Genomic DNA, 14609 nt, shown 5'->3' on the forward strand with positions numbered 1-14609 from the left:
TGTAAACTCAGTCGCTGCTTGAGCAGCAGTGGTAGCATCCTTAAATTTCATGTTCCAATTCTGCCTTCCAAGAGAAAAAGTACCATTTCCATCTCCAAGAAATGATTGCCCATGTTCCAACCATTCATCCTTGAAACCTAAGTGGCATGAACCACCACCATCAACACACTATTGCCTTGAAAGTTCTACAACAGCTCTGGCAGCTAGGCTTGCATGTTCTGCAAACTCAGTCGCTGCTTGAGCAGCAGAGGTAGCATCCTTAAATTTCATGTTCCAATTCTGCCTTCCAAGAGAAAAAGTACCATTTCCATCTCCAAGAAATGATTGCCCATGTTCCAACCTTTCATCCTTGAAACCTAAGTGGCATGAACCACCATCATCAACACACTATTGCATTGAAAGTTCTACAATAGCTCTGGCAGCTAGGCTTGCATGTTCTGCAAACTCAGTCGCTGCTTGAGCAGCAGAGGTAGCATCCTTAAATTTCATGTTCCAATTCTGCCTTCCAAGATAAAAAGTACCATTAACATCTCTAGGAAATGATTGCCCATGTTCCAACGTTTCATCCTTGAAACCTAAGTGGCATGAACCACCATCATCAACACAATATTGCCTTGAAATTTCTACAATAGCTCTGGCAGCTAGGCATGCTTGTTCTGCAAACTCAGCCGCTGCTTGAGCAGCAGCGGTAGCATCCTTAAATTTCATGTTCCAATTCTGCCTGCCAACAGAAAAATTACCATTAACATCTCTAGGAAATGATTGCCCATGTTCCAACGTTTCATCCTTGAAACCTAAGTGGCATGAACCACCAGCATCAACACACTATTGCATTGAAAGTTCTACAACAGCTCTGGTAGCTAGGCTTGCATGTTCTTCAAACTCAGTTGCTGCTTGAGCAGCAGAGGTAGCATCCTTAAATTTCATGTTCCAATTCTGCCTTCCAAGAGAAAAAGTACCATTACCATCTCCAAGAAATCATTGCCCATGTTCCAACCTTTCATCCTTGAAACCTAAGTGGCATGAACCACCATCATCAACACACTATTGCATTGAAAGTTCTACAATAGTTCTGGCAGCTAGGCTTGCATATTCTGCAAACTCAGCCGCTGCTTGAGCAGCAGAGGTAGCATCCTTAAATTTCATGTTCCAATTCTGCCTGCCAACCGAAAAATTACCATTACCATCTCCAGGAAATGATTGCCCATGTTCCAACCTTTCATTCTTGAAACCTAAGTGGCATGAACCACCATCATCAACACACTATTGCCTTAAAAGTTCTACAACAGCTCTGGCAGCCAGGCTTGCATGTTCTCCAAACTCAGTCGTTGCTTGAGCAGCAGAGGTAGCATCCTTAAATTTCATGTTCCAATTCTGCCTTCCAAGAGAAAAAGTACCATTACCATCTCCAAGAAATGATTGCCCATCTTCCAACCTTTCATCCTTGAAAACTAAGTGGCATGAACCACCATCATCAACACAATATTGCCTTGAAATTTCTACAACAGATCTGGCAGCTAGGCTTGCATGTTCTGCAAATTCCAGCGGAGGTAGCATCCTTAAATTCATGTTCCAATTCTGCCTGCCAACCGAAAAATTACCATTACCATCTCCAGGAAATGATTGCCCATGTTCTAACCTTTCATCCTTGAAACCTAAGTGGCATGAACCACCATCATCAATGCACTATTGCCTTGAAAGTTCTACAACAGCTCTGGCAGCTAGGCTTGCATGTTCTGCAAACTCAGTCTGCTGCTTGAGCAGCAGAGGTAGCATCCTTAAATTTCATGTTCCAATTCTGCCTGCCAACAGAAAAATTACCATTAACATCTCTAGGAAATGATTGCCCATGTTCCAACGTTTCATCCTTGAAACCTAAGTGGCATGAACCACCACCATCAACACACTATTGCTTTGAAAGTTCTACAACAGCTCTGGCAGCTAGGCTTGCATGTTCTGCAAACTCAGTCGCTGCTTGAGCAGCAGAGGTAGCATCCTTAAATTTCATGTTCCAATTCTGCCTTCCAAGAGAAAAAGTACCATTTCCATCTCCAAGAAATGATTGCCCATGTTCCAACCTTTCATCCTTGAAACCTAAGTGGCATGAACCACCATCATCAACACACTATTGCATTGAAAGTTCTACAATAGCTCTGGCAGCTAGGCTTGCATGTTCTGCAAACTCAGTCGCTGCTTGAGCAGCAGAGGTAGCATCCTTAAATTTCATGTTCCAATTCTGCCTTCCAAGATAAAAAGTACCATTAACATCCCTAGGAAATGATTGCCCATGTTCCAACGTTTCATCCTTGAAACCTAAGTGGCATGAACCACCATCATCAACACAATATTGCCTTGAAATTTCTACAACAGATCTGGCAGCTAGGCTTGCATGTTCTGCAAATTCCAGCGGAGGTAGCATCCTTAAATTCATGTTCCAATTCTGCCTGCCAACCGAAAAATTACCATTACCATCTCCAGGAAATGATTGCCCATGTTCTAACCTTTCATCCTTGAAACCTAAGTGGCATGAACCACCATCATCAATGCACTATTGCCTTGAAAGTTCTACAACAGCTCTGGCAGCTAGGCTTGCATGTTCTGCAAACTCAATCGCTGCTTGAGCAGCAGAGGTAGCATCCTTAAATTTCATGTTCCAATTCTGCCTGCCAACAGAAAAATTACCATTAACATCTCTAGGAAATGATTGCCCATGTTCCAACGTTTCATCCTTGAAACCTAAGTGGCATGAACCACCACCATCAACACACTATTGCTTTGAAAGTTCTACAACAGCTCTGGCAGCTAGGCTTGCATGTTCTGCAAACTCAGTCGCTGCTTGAGCAGCAGAGGTAGCATCCTTAAATTTCATGTTCCAATTCTGCCTTCCAAGAGAAAAAGTACCATTTCCATCTCCAAGAAATGATTGCCCATGTTCCAACCTTTCATCCTTGAAACCTAAGTGGCATGAACCACCCTCATCAACACACTATTGCATTGAAAGTTCTACAATAGCTCTGGCAGCTAGGCTTGCATGTTCTGCAAACTCAGTCGCTGCTTGAGCAGCAGAGGTAGCATCCTTAAATTTCATGTTCCAATTCTGCCTTCCAAGATAAAAAGTACCATTAACATCCCTAGGAAATGATTGCCCATGTTCCAACGTTTCATCCTTGAAACCTAAGTGGCATGAACCACCATCATCAACACAATATTGCCTTGAAATTTCTACAATAGCTCTGGCAGCTAGGCATGCTTGTTCTGCAAACTCAGCCGCTGCTTGAGCAGCAGCGGTAGCATCCTTAAATTTCATGTTCCAATTCTGCCTGCCAACAGAAAAATTACCATTAACATCTCTAGGAAATGATTGCCCATGTTCCAACGTTTCATCCTTGAAACCTAAGTGGCATGAACCACCAGCATCAACACACTATTGCATTGAAAGTTCTACAACAGCTCTGGCAGCTAGGCTTGCATGTTCTTCAAACTCAGTTGCTGCTTGAGCAGCAGAGGTAGCATCCTTAAATTTCATGTTCCAATTCTGCCTTCCAAGAGAAAAAGTACCATTACCATCTCCAAGAAATCATTGCCCATGTTCCAACCTTTCATCCTTGAAACCTAAGTGGCATGAACCACCATCATCAACACACTATTGCATTGAAAGTTCTACAATAGTTCTGGCAGCTAGGCTTGCATATTCTGCAAACTCAGCCGCTGCTTGAGCAGCAGAGGTAGCATCCTTAAATTTCATGTTCCAATTCTGCCTGCCAACCGAAAAATTACCATTACCATCTCCAGGAAATGATTGCCCATGTTCCAACCTTTCATTCTTGAAACCTAAGTGGCATGAACCACCATCATCAACACACTATTGCCTTAAAAGTTCTACAACAGCTCTGGCAGCCAGGCTTGCATGTTCTCCAAACTCAGTCGTTGCTTGAGCAGCAGAGGTAGCATCCTTAAATTTCATGTTCCAATTCTGCCTTCCAAGAGAAAAAGTACCATTACCATCTCCAAGAAATGATTGCCCATCTTCCAACCTTTCATCCTTGAAAACTAAGTGGCATGAACCACCATCATCAACACAATATTGCCTTGAAATTTCTACAACAGATCTGGCAGCTAGGCTTGCATGTTCTGCAAATTCCAGCGGAGGTAGCATCCTTAAATTCATGTTCCAATTCTGCCTGCCAACCGAAAAATTACCATTACCATCTCCAGGAAATGATTGCCCATGTTCTAACCTTTCATCCTTGAAACCTAAGTGGCATGAACCACCATCATCAATGCACTATTGCCTTGAAAGTTCTACAACAGCTCTGGCAGCTAGGCTTGCATGTTCTGCAAACTCAGTCGCTGCTTGAGCAGCAGAGGTAGCATCCTTAAATTTCATGTTCCAATTCTGCCTGCCAACAGAAAAATTACCATTAACATCTCTAGGAAATGATTGCCCATGTTCCAACGTTTCATCCTTGAAACCTAAGTGGCATGAACCACCATCATCAACACACTATTGCATTGAAAGTTCTACAACAGCTCCGGCAGCTAGGCTTGCATGTTCTGCAAACTCAGTCGCTGCTTGAGCAGCAGAGGTAGCATCCTTAAATTTCATGTTCCAATTCTGCCTTCCAAGAGAAAAAGTACCATTAACATCTCTAGGAAATGATTGCCCATGTTCCAACGTTTCATCCTTGAAACCTAAGTGGCATGAACCACCATCATCAACACAAAATTGCCTTGAAATTTCTACAACAGCTCTGGAAGCTAGGCATGCTTGTTCTGCAAGCTCAGCCGCTGCTTGAGCAGCAGAGGTAGCATCCTTAAATTTCATGTTCCAATTCTGCCTGCCAACCAAAAAATTACCATTACCATCTCTAGGAAATGATTGCCCATGTTCCAACCTTTCATCCTTGAAACCTAAGTGGCATGCACCTCTATCATCAACACAATATTCCCTTGAAAGGTCTACAATAGCTCTGGCAGGTAGGCTTGTTGTTCGGCAAACTTAGCCGCTGCTTGACAGCAGAGGTAGCATCCTTAAATTTCATGTTCCAATTCTGCCTGCCAACCGAAAAATTACCATTACCATCTCCAGGAAATGATTGCCCATGTTCCAACCTTTCATCCTTGAAACCTAAGTGGCATGAACCACCATCATCAACACAATATTGCCTTGAAAGTTCTAGAATAGCTCTGGCAGCTAGGCTTGCATGTTCTGCAAACTCAGTCGCTGCTTGAGCAGCAGAGGTAGCATCCTTAAATTTCATGTTCCAATTCTGCCTTCCAAGAGAAAAAGCACCATTACCATCTCCAAGAAATCATTGCCCATGTTCCAACCTTTCATCCTTGAAAACTAAGTGGCATGAACCACTATCATCAACACAATATTGTCTTTAAAGTTCTACTATATCTCTGGAATCTAGGATTGCATGTTCTGCAAACTCAGTTGCTGCTTGAGCAGCAGAGGTAGCATCCTTAAATTTCATGTTCCAATTCTGCCTGCCAACAGAAAAATTAACATTAACATCTCTAGGAAATCATTACCCATGTTCCAATGTTTCATCCTTGAAACCTAAGTGGCATGAACCACCATCATCAACACATTATTGCGTTGAAATGTCTACAACAGCTCTAGCAGCTAGGCTTGTATGTTCTTCAAAGTCAGCCGCTGCTTGAGCAGCAGAAGTAGCATCCTTAAATTTCATGTTCCAATTCTGCATGCCAACCGAAAAATTACCATTACCATCTCCAAGAAATGATTGCCCATGTTCCAACCTTTCATCCTTGAAACCTAAGTGGCATGAACCACCATCATCAACACACTATTGCCGTGAAAGTTCTACAACAACTCTCGCAGCTAGGCTTGCATGTTCTGCAAACTCAGTCGCTGCTTGAGCAGCAGAGGTAGCATCCTTAAATTTCATGTTCCAATTCTGCCTTCCAAGAGAAAAAGTACCATTTCCATCTCCAAGAAATGATTGCCCATGTTCCAACCTTTCATCCTTGAAACCTAAGTGGCATGAACCACCACCATCAACACACTATTGCCTTGAAAGTTCTACAACAGCTCTGGCAGCTAGGCTTGCATGTTCTGCAAACTCAGTCGCTGCTTGAGCAGCAGAGGTAGCATCCTTAAATTTCATGTTCCAATTCTGCCTTCCAAGAGAAAAAGTACCATTTCCATCTCCAAGAAATGATTGCCCATGTTCCAACCTTTCATCCTTGAAACCTAAGTGGCATGAACCACCATCATCAACACACTATTGCATTGAAAGTTCTACAATAGCTCTGGCAGCTAGGCTTGCATGTTCTGCAAACTCAGTCGCTGCTTGAGCAGCAGAGGTAGCATCCTTAAATTTCATGTTCCAATTCTGCCTTCCAAGATAAAAAGTACCATTAACATCTCTAGGAAATGATTGCCCATGTTCCAACGTTTCATCCTTGAAACCTAAGTGGCATGAACCACCATCATCAACACAATATTGCCTTGAAATTTCTACAACAGCTCTGGCAGCTAGGCATGCTTGTTCTGCAAACTCAGCCGCTGCTTGAGCAGCAGCGGTAGCATCCTTAAATTTCATGTTCCAATTCTGCCTGCCAACAGAAAAATTACCATTAACATCTCTAGGAAATGATTGCCCATGTTCCAACGTTTCATCCTTGAAACCTAAGTGGCATGAACCACCAGCATCAACACACTATTGCATTGAGAGTTCTACAACAGCTCTGGCAGCTAGGCTTGCATGTTCTTCAAACTCAGTCGCTGCTTGAGCAGCAGAGGTAGCATCCTTAAATTTCATGTTCCAATTCTGCCTTCCAAGAGAAAAAGTACCATTACCATCTCCAAGAAATCATTGCCCATGTTCCAACCTTTCATCCTTGAAAACTAAGTGGCATGAACCACCATCATCGACACAATATTGCCTTGAAATTTCTACAACAGATCTGGCAGCTAGGCTTGCATGTTCTGCAAACTCATCCGCTGCTTGACAGTAGAGGTAGCATCCTTAAATTTCATGTTCCAATTCTGCCCGCCAACCGAAAAATTACCATTACCATCTCCAGGAAATGATTGCCCATGTTCCAACCTTTCATCCTTGAAACCTAAGTGGCATGAACCACCATCATCAACACACTATTGCCTTGAAAGTTCTACAACAGCTCTGGCAGCTAGGCTTGCATGTTCTGCAAACTCAGCCGCTGCTTGAGCAGCAGCGGTAGCATCCTTAAATTTCATGTTCCAATTCTGCCTGCCAACAGAAAAATTACCATTAACATCTCTAGGAAATGATTGCCCATGTTCCAACGTTTCATCCTTGAAACCTAAGTGGCATGAACCACCAGCATCAACACACTATTGCATTGAGAGTTCTACAACAGCTCTGGCAGCTAGGCTTGCATGTTCTTCAAACTCAGTCGCTGCTTGAGCAGCAGAGGTAGCATCCTTAAATTTCATGTTCCAATTCTGCCTTCCAAGAGAAAAAGTACCATTACCATCTCCAAGAAATCATTGCCCATGTTCCAACCTTTCATCCTTGAAAACTAAGTGGCATGAACCACCATCATCGACACAATATTGCCTTGAAATTTCTACAACAGATCTGGCAGCTAGGCTTGCATGTTCTGCAAACTCATCCGCTGCTTGACAGTAGAGGTAGCATCCTTAAATTTCATGTTCCAATTCTGCCCGCCAACCGAAAAATTACCATTACCATCTCCAGGAAATGATTGCCCATGTTCCAACCTTTCATCCTTGAAACCTAAGTGGCATGAACCACCATCATCAACACACTATTGCCTTGAAAGTTCTACAACAGCTCTGGCAGCTAGGCTTGCATGTTCTGCAAACTCAGTCGCTGCTTGAGCAGCAGCGGTAGCATCCTTAAATTTCATGTTCCAATTCTGCCTGCCAACAGAAAAATTACCATTAACATCTCTAGGAAATGATTGCCCATGTTCCAACGTTTCATCCTTGAAACCTAAGTGGCATGAACCACGAGCATCAACACACTATTGCATTGAAAGTTCTACAACAGCTCTGGCAGCTAGGCTTGCATGTTCTTCAAACTCAGTCGCTACTTGAGCAGCAGAGGTAGCATCCTGAAATTTCATGTTCCAATTCTGCCTTCCAAGAGAAAAAGTACCATTACCATCTCCAAGAAATCATTGCCCATGTTCCAACCTTTCATCCTTGAAAACAAAGTGGCGTGAACCACCATCATCAACACAATATTGCCTTGAAATTTCTACAACAGATCTGGCAGCTAGTCTTGCATGTTCTGCAAACTCAGCCGCTGCTTGACAGCAGAGGTAGCATCCTTAAATTTCATGTTCCAATTCTGCCCGCCAACCGAAAAATTACCATTACCATCTCCAGGAATGATTGCCCATGTTCCAACCTTTCATCCTTGAAACCTAAGTGGCATGAACCACCATCATCAACACACTATTGCCTTGAAAGTTCTACAACAGCTCTGGCAGCTAGGCTTGCATGTTCTGCAAACTCAGTCGCTGCTTGAGCAGCAGAGGTAGCATCCTTAAATTTGATGTTCCAATTCTGCCTTCCAAGAGAAAAAGTACCATTACCATCTCCAAGAAATGATTGCCCATGTTCCAACCTTTCATCCTTGAAAACAAAGTGGCGTGAACCACCATCATCAACACAATATTGCCTTGAAATTTCTACAACAGATCTGGCAGCTAGTCTTGCATGTTCTGCAAACTCAGCCGCTGCTTGACAGCAGAGGTAGCATCCTTAAATTTCATGTTCCAATTCTGCCCGCCAACCGAAAAATTACCATTACCATCTCCAGGAAATGATTGCCCATGTTCCAACCTTTCATCCTTGAAACCTAAGTGGCATGAACCACCATCATCAACACACTATTGCCTTGAAAGTTCTACAACAGCTCTGGCAGCTAGGCTTGCATGTTCTGCAAACTCAGTCGCTGCTTGAGCAGCAGCGGTAGCATCCTTAAATTTCATGTTCCAATTCTGCCTGCCAACAGAAAAATTACCATTAACATCTCTAGGAAATGATTGCCCATGTTCCAACGTTTCATCCTTGAAACCTAAGTGGCATGAACCACGAGCATCAACACACTATTGCATTGAAAGTTCTACAACAGCTCTGGCAGCTAGGCTTGCATGTTCTTCAAACTCAGTCGCTACTTGAGCAGCAGAGGTAGCATCCTTAAATTTCATGTTCCAATTCTGCCTTCCAAGAGAAAAAGTACCATTACCATCTCCAAGAAATCATTGCCCATGTTCCAACCTTTCATCCTTGAAAACAAAGTGGCGTGAACCACCATCATCAACACAATATTGCCTTGAAATTTCTACAACAGATCTGGCAGCTAGTCTTGCATGTTCTGCAAACTCAGCCGCTGCTTGACAGCAGAGGTAGCATCCTTAAATTTTATGTTCCAATTCTGCCCGCCAACCGAAAAATTACCATTACCATCTCCAGGAATGATTGCCCATGTTCCAACCTTTCATCCTTGAAACCTAAGTGGCATGAACCACCATTATCAACACACTATTGCCTTGAAAGTTCTACAACAGCTCTGGCAGCTAGGCTTGCATGTTCTGCAAACTCAGTCGCTGCTTGAGCAGCAGAGGTAGCATCCTTAAATTTGATGTTCCAATTCTGCCTTCCAAGAGAAAAAGTACCATTACCATCTCCAAGAAATGATTGTCCATGTTCCAACCTTTCAGCCTTGAAACCTAAGTGGCATGAACCACCAGCATCAACACACTATTGCCTTGAAAGTTCTACAACAGCTCTGGCAGCTAGGCTTGCATGTTCTGCAAACTCAGTCGCTGCTTGAGCAGCAGAGGTAGCATCCTTAAATTTCATGTTCCAATTCTGCCTTCCAAGAGAAAAAGTACCATTACCATCTCCAAGAAATGATTGCCCATGTTCCAACCATTCATCCTTGAAAACTAAGTGGCAAGAACCACCATTATCAACACAATATTGCCTTGAAATTTCTACAACAGCTCTGGCAGCTAGGCTTGCATATTCTGCAAACTCAGCCGCTGCTTGAGCAGCAGAGGTAGCATCCTTAAAATTCATGTTCCAATTCTGCCTGCCAACAGAATAATTACCATTCCCATCTCCAGGAAATGATTGCCCATGTTCCAACCTTTCATCCTTGAAACCTAAGTGGCATGAACCACCATAATCAACACAATATTGCCTTAAAAGTTCTACAACAGCTCTGGCAGCTAGGCTTGCATGTTCTACAAACTCAGTCGCTGCTTGAGCAGCAGAAGTAGCATCCTTAAATTTCATGTTCCAATTCTGCCTGCCAAGAGAAAAAGTACCATTACGATCTCCAGGAAATGATTGCCCATGTTCCAACCTTTCATCCTTGAAAACTAAGTGGCATGAACCACCATCATCAACACAATATTGCCTTGAAAGTTCTACTATATCTCTGGCAGCTAGGCTTGCCTGTTCTGCAAACTCAGTCACGGCTTGAGCAGCAGAGGTAGCACCCTTAAATTTCATGTTCCAATTCTGCCCGCCAACAGAAAAATTACCATTAACATCTCTAGGAAATGATTGCCCATGTTCCAACGTTTCATCCTTGAAACCTAAGTGGCATGAACCACCTTCATCAACACAATATTGCCTTGAAAGTTCTACAACAGCTCTGGCAGCTAGGCTTGCATGTTCTGCAAAATCAGTCGCTGCTTGAGCAGCAGAGGTAGCATCCTTAAATTTCATGTTCCAATTCTGCCTTCCAAGAGAAAAAGTACCATTACCATCTCCAAGAAATGATTGCCCATGTTCCAACCTTTCATCCTTGAAACCTAAGTGGCATGAACCACCATCATCAACACACTATTGCATTGAAAGTTCTACAACAGCTCTGGCAGCTAGGCTTGCATGTTCTGCAAACTCAGTCGTTGCTTGAGCAGCAGGGGTAGCATCCTTAAATTTCATGTTCCAATTCTGCCTTCCAAGAGAAAAAGTACCATTAACATCTCTAGGAAATGATTGCCCATGTTCCAACGTTTCATCCTTGAAACCTAAGTGGCATGAACCACCATCATCAACACAATATTGCCTTGAAATTTCTACAACAGCTCTGGCAGCTAGGCATGCTTGTTCTGCAAACTCAGCCGCTGCTTGAGCAGCAGCGGTAGCATCCTTAAATTTCATGTTCCAATTCTGCCTGCCAACAGAATAATTTCCATTAACATCTCTAGGAAATGATTGCCCATGTTCCAACGTTTCATCCTTGAAACCTAAGTGGCATGAACCACCATCATCAACACACTATTGCCTTGAAAGTTCTACCACAGCTCTGGCAGCTAGGCTTGCATGTTCTTCAAACTCAGTCGCTGCTTGAGCAGCAGAGGTAGCATCCTTAAATTTCATGTTCCAATTCTGCCTTCCAAGAGAAAAAGTACCATTACCATCTCCAAGAAATGATTGCCCATGTTCCAACCTTTCATCCTTGAAACCTAAGTGGCATGAACCACCAGCATCAACACACTATTGCCTTGAAAGTTCTACAACAGCTCTGGCAGCTAGGCTTGCATGTTCTGCAAACTCAGTCGCTGCTTGAGCAGCAGAAGTAGCATCCTTAAATTTCATGTTCCAATTCTGCCTGCCAAGAGAAAAAGTACCATTACGATCTCCAGGAAATGATTGCCCATGTTCCAACCTTTCATCCTTGAAAACTAAGTGGCATGAACCACCATCATCAACACAATATTGCCTTGAAAGTTCTACTATATCTCTGGCAGCTAGGCTTGCCTGTTCTGCAAACTCAGTCACGGCTTGAGCAGCAGAGGTAGCACCCTTAAATTTCATGTTCCAATTCTGCCCGCCAACAGAAAAATTACCATTAACATCTCTAGGAAATGATTGCCCATGTTCCAACGTTTCATCCTTGAAACCTAAGTGGCATGAACCACCTTCATCAACACAATATTGCCTTGAAAGTTCTACAACAGCTCTGGCAGCTAGGCTTGCATGTTCTGCAAAATCAGTCGCTGCTTGAGCAGCAGAGGTAGCATCCTTAAATTTCATGTTCCAATTCTGCCTTCCAAGAGAAAAAGTACCATTACCATCTCCAAGAAATGATTGCCCATGTTCCAACCTTTCATCCTTGAAACCTAAGTGGCATGAACCACCATCATCAACACACTATTGCATTGAAATTCCTACAACAGCTCTGGCAGCTAGGCTTGCATGTTCTGCAAACTCAGTCGTTGCTTGAGCAGCAGGGGTAGCATCCTTAAATTTCATGTTCCAATTCTGCCTTCCAAGAGAAAAAGTACCATTAACATCTCTAGGAAATGATTGCCCATGTTCCAACGTTTCATCCTTGAAACCTAAGTGGCATGAACCACCATCATCAACACAATATTGCCTTGAAATTTCTACAACAGCTCTGGCAGCTAGGCATGCTTGTTCTGCAAACTCAGCCGCTGCTTGAGCAGCAGCGGTAGCATCCTTAAATTTCATGTTCCAATTCTGCCTGCCAACAGAATAATTTCCATTAACATCTCTAGGAAATGATTGCCCATGTTCCAACGTTTCATCCTTGAAACCTAAGTGGCATGAACCACCATCATCAACACACTATTGCCTTGAAAGTTCTACCACAGCTCTGGCAGCTAGGCTTGCATGTTCTTCAAACTCAGTCGCTGCTTGAGCAGCAGAGGTAGCATCCTTAAATTTCATGTTCCAATTCTGCCTTCCAAGAGAAAAAGTACCATTACCATCTCCAAGAAATGATTGCCCATGTTCCAACCTTTCATCCTTGAAACCTAAGTGGCATGAACCACCAGCATCAACACACTATTGCCTTGAAAGTTCTACAACAGCTCTGGCAGCTAGGCTTGCATGTTCTGCAAACTCAGTCGCTGCTTGAGCAGCAGAGGTAGCATCCTTAAATTTCATGTTCCAATTCTGCCTTCCAAGAGAAAAAGTACCATTACCATCTCCAAGAAATGATTGCCCATGTTCCAACCTTTCATCCTTGAAAACTAAGTGGCAAGAACCACCATCATCAACACAATATTGCCTTGAAATTTCTACAACAGCTCTGGCAGCTAGGCTTGCATATTCCGCAAACTCAGCCGCTGCTTGAGCAGCAGAGGTAGCATCCTTAAAATTCATGTTCCAATTCTGCCTGCCAACAGAATAATTACCATTCCCATCTCTAGGAAATGATTGCCCATGTTCCAACGTTTCATCCTTGAAACCTAAGTGGCATGAACCACCAGCATCAACACACTATTGCCTTGAAAGTTCTACAACAGCTCTGGCAGCTAGGCTTGCATGTTCTTCAAACTCAGTCGCTGCTTGAGCAGCAGAGGTAGCATCCTTAAATTTCATGTTCCAATTCTGCCTTCCAAGAGAAAAAGTACCATTACCATCTCCAAGAAATCATTGCCCATGTTCCAACCTTTCATTCTTGAAAACTAAGTGGCATGAACCACCATCATCAACACAATATTGCCTTGAAATTTCTATAACAGATCTGGCAGCTAGGCTTGCATGTTCTGCAAACTCAGCCGCTGCTTGACAGCAGAGGTAGCATCCTTAAATTTCTTGTTCCAATTCTGCCTGCCAACCGAAAGATTACCATTACCATCTCCAGGAAATGATTGCCCATGTTCCAACCTTTCATCCTTGAAACCTAAGTGGCATGAACCACCATCATCAACACACTATTGCCTTGAAAGTTCTATAACAGCTCTGGCAGCTAGGCTTGCATGTTCTGCAAACTCAATCGCTGCTTGAGCAGCAGAGGTAGCATCCTTAAAATTTCATGTTCCAATTCTGCCTTCCAAGAGAAAAAGTACCATTACCATCTCCAAGAAATGATTGCCCATGTTCCAACCTTTCATCCTTGAAAACTAAGCGGCATGAACCACCAGCATCAACACACTATTGCCTTGAAAGTTCTACAACAGCTCTGGCAGCTAGGCTTGCATGTTCTGCAAACTCAGTCGCTGCTTGAGCAGCAGAGGTAGCATCCTTAAATTTCATGTTCCAATTCTGCCTGCCAACAGAAAAAGTACCATTACCATCTCCAAGAAATGATTGCCCATGTTCCAACGTTTCATCCTTGAAAACTAAGTGGCAAGAACCACCATTATCAACACAATATTGCCTTGAAATTTCTACAACAGCTCTGGCAGCTAGGCTTGCATATTCTGCAAACTCAGCCGCTGCTTGAGCAGCACAGGTAGCATCCTTAAAATTCATGTTCCAATTCTGCCTGCCAACAGAATAATTACCATTCCCATCTCCAGGAAATGATTGCCCATGTTCCAACCTTTCATCCTTGAAACCTAAGTGGCATGAACCACCATAATCAACACAATATTGCCTTAAAAGTTCTACAACAGCTCTGGCAGCTAGGCTTGCATGTTCTACAAACTCAGTCGCTGCTTGAGCAGCAGAAGTAGCATCCTTAAATTTCATGTTCCAATTCTGCCTGCCAAGAGAAAAAGTACCATTACGATCTCCAGGAAATGATTGCCCATGTTCCAACCTTTCATCCTTGAAAACTAAGTGGCATGAACCACCATCATCAACACAATATTGCCTTGAAAGTTCTACTATATCTCTGGCAGCTAGG

The sequence above is a fragment of the Nicotiana tomentosiformis genome, unplaced genomic scaffold, assembly GCF_000390325.3.
Source record: "Nicotiana tomentosiformis unplaced genomic scaffold, ASM39032v3 Un00002, whole genome shotgun sequence".
Classification (NCBI taxonomy): domain Eukaryota; kingdom Viridiplantae; phylum Streptophyta; class Magnoliopsida; order Solanales; family Solanaceae; genus Nicotiana; species Nicotiana tomentosiformis.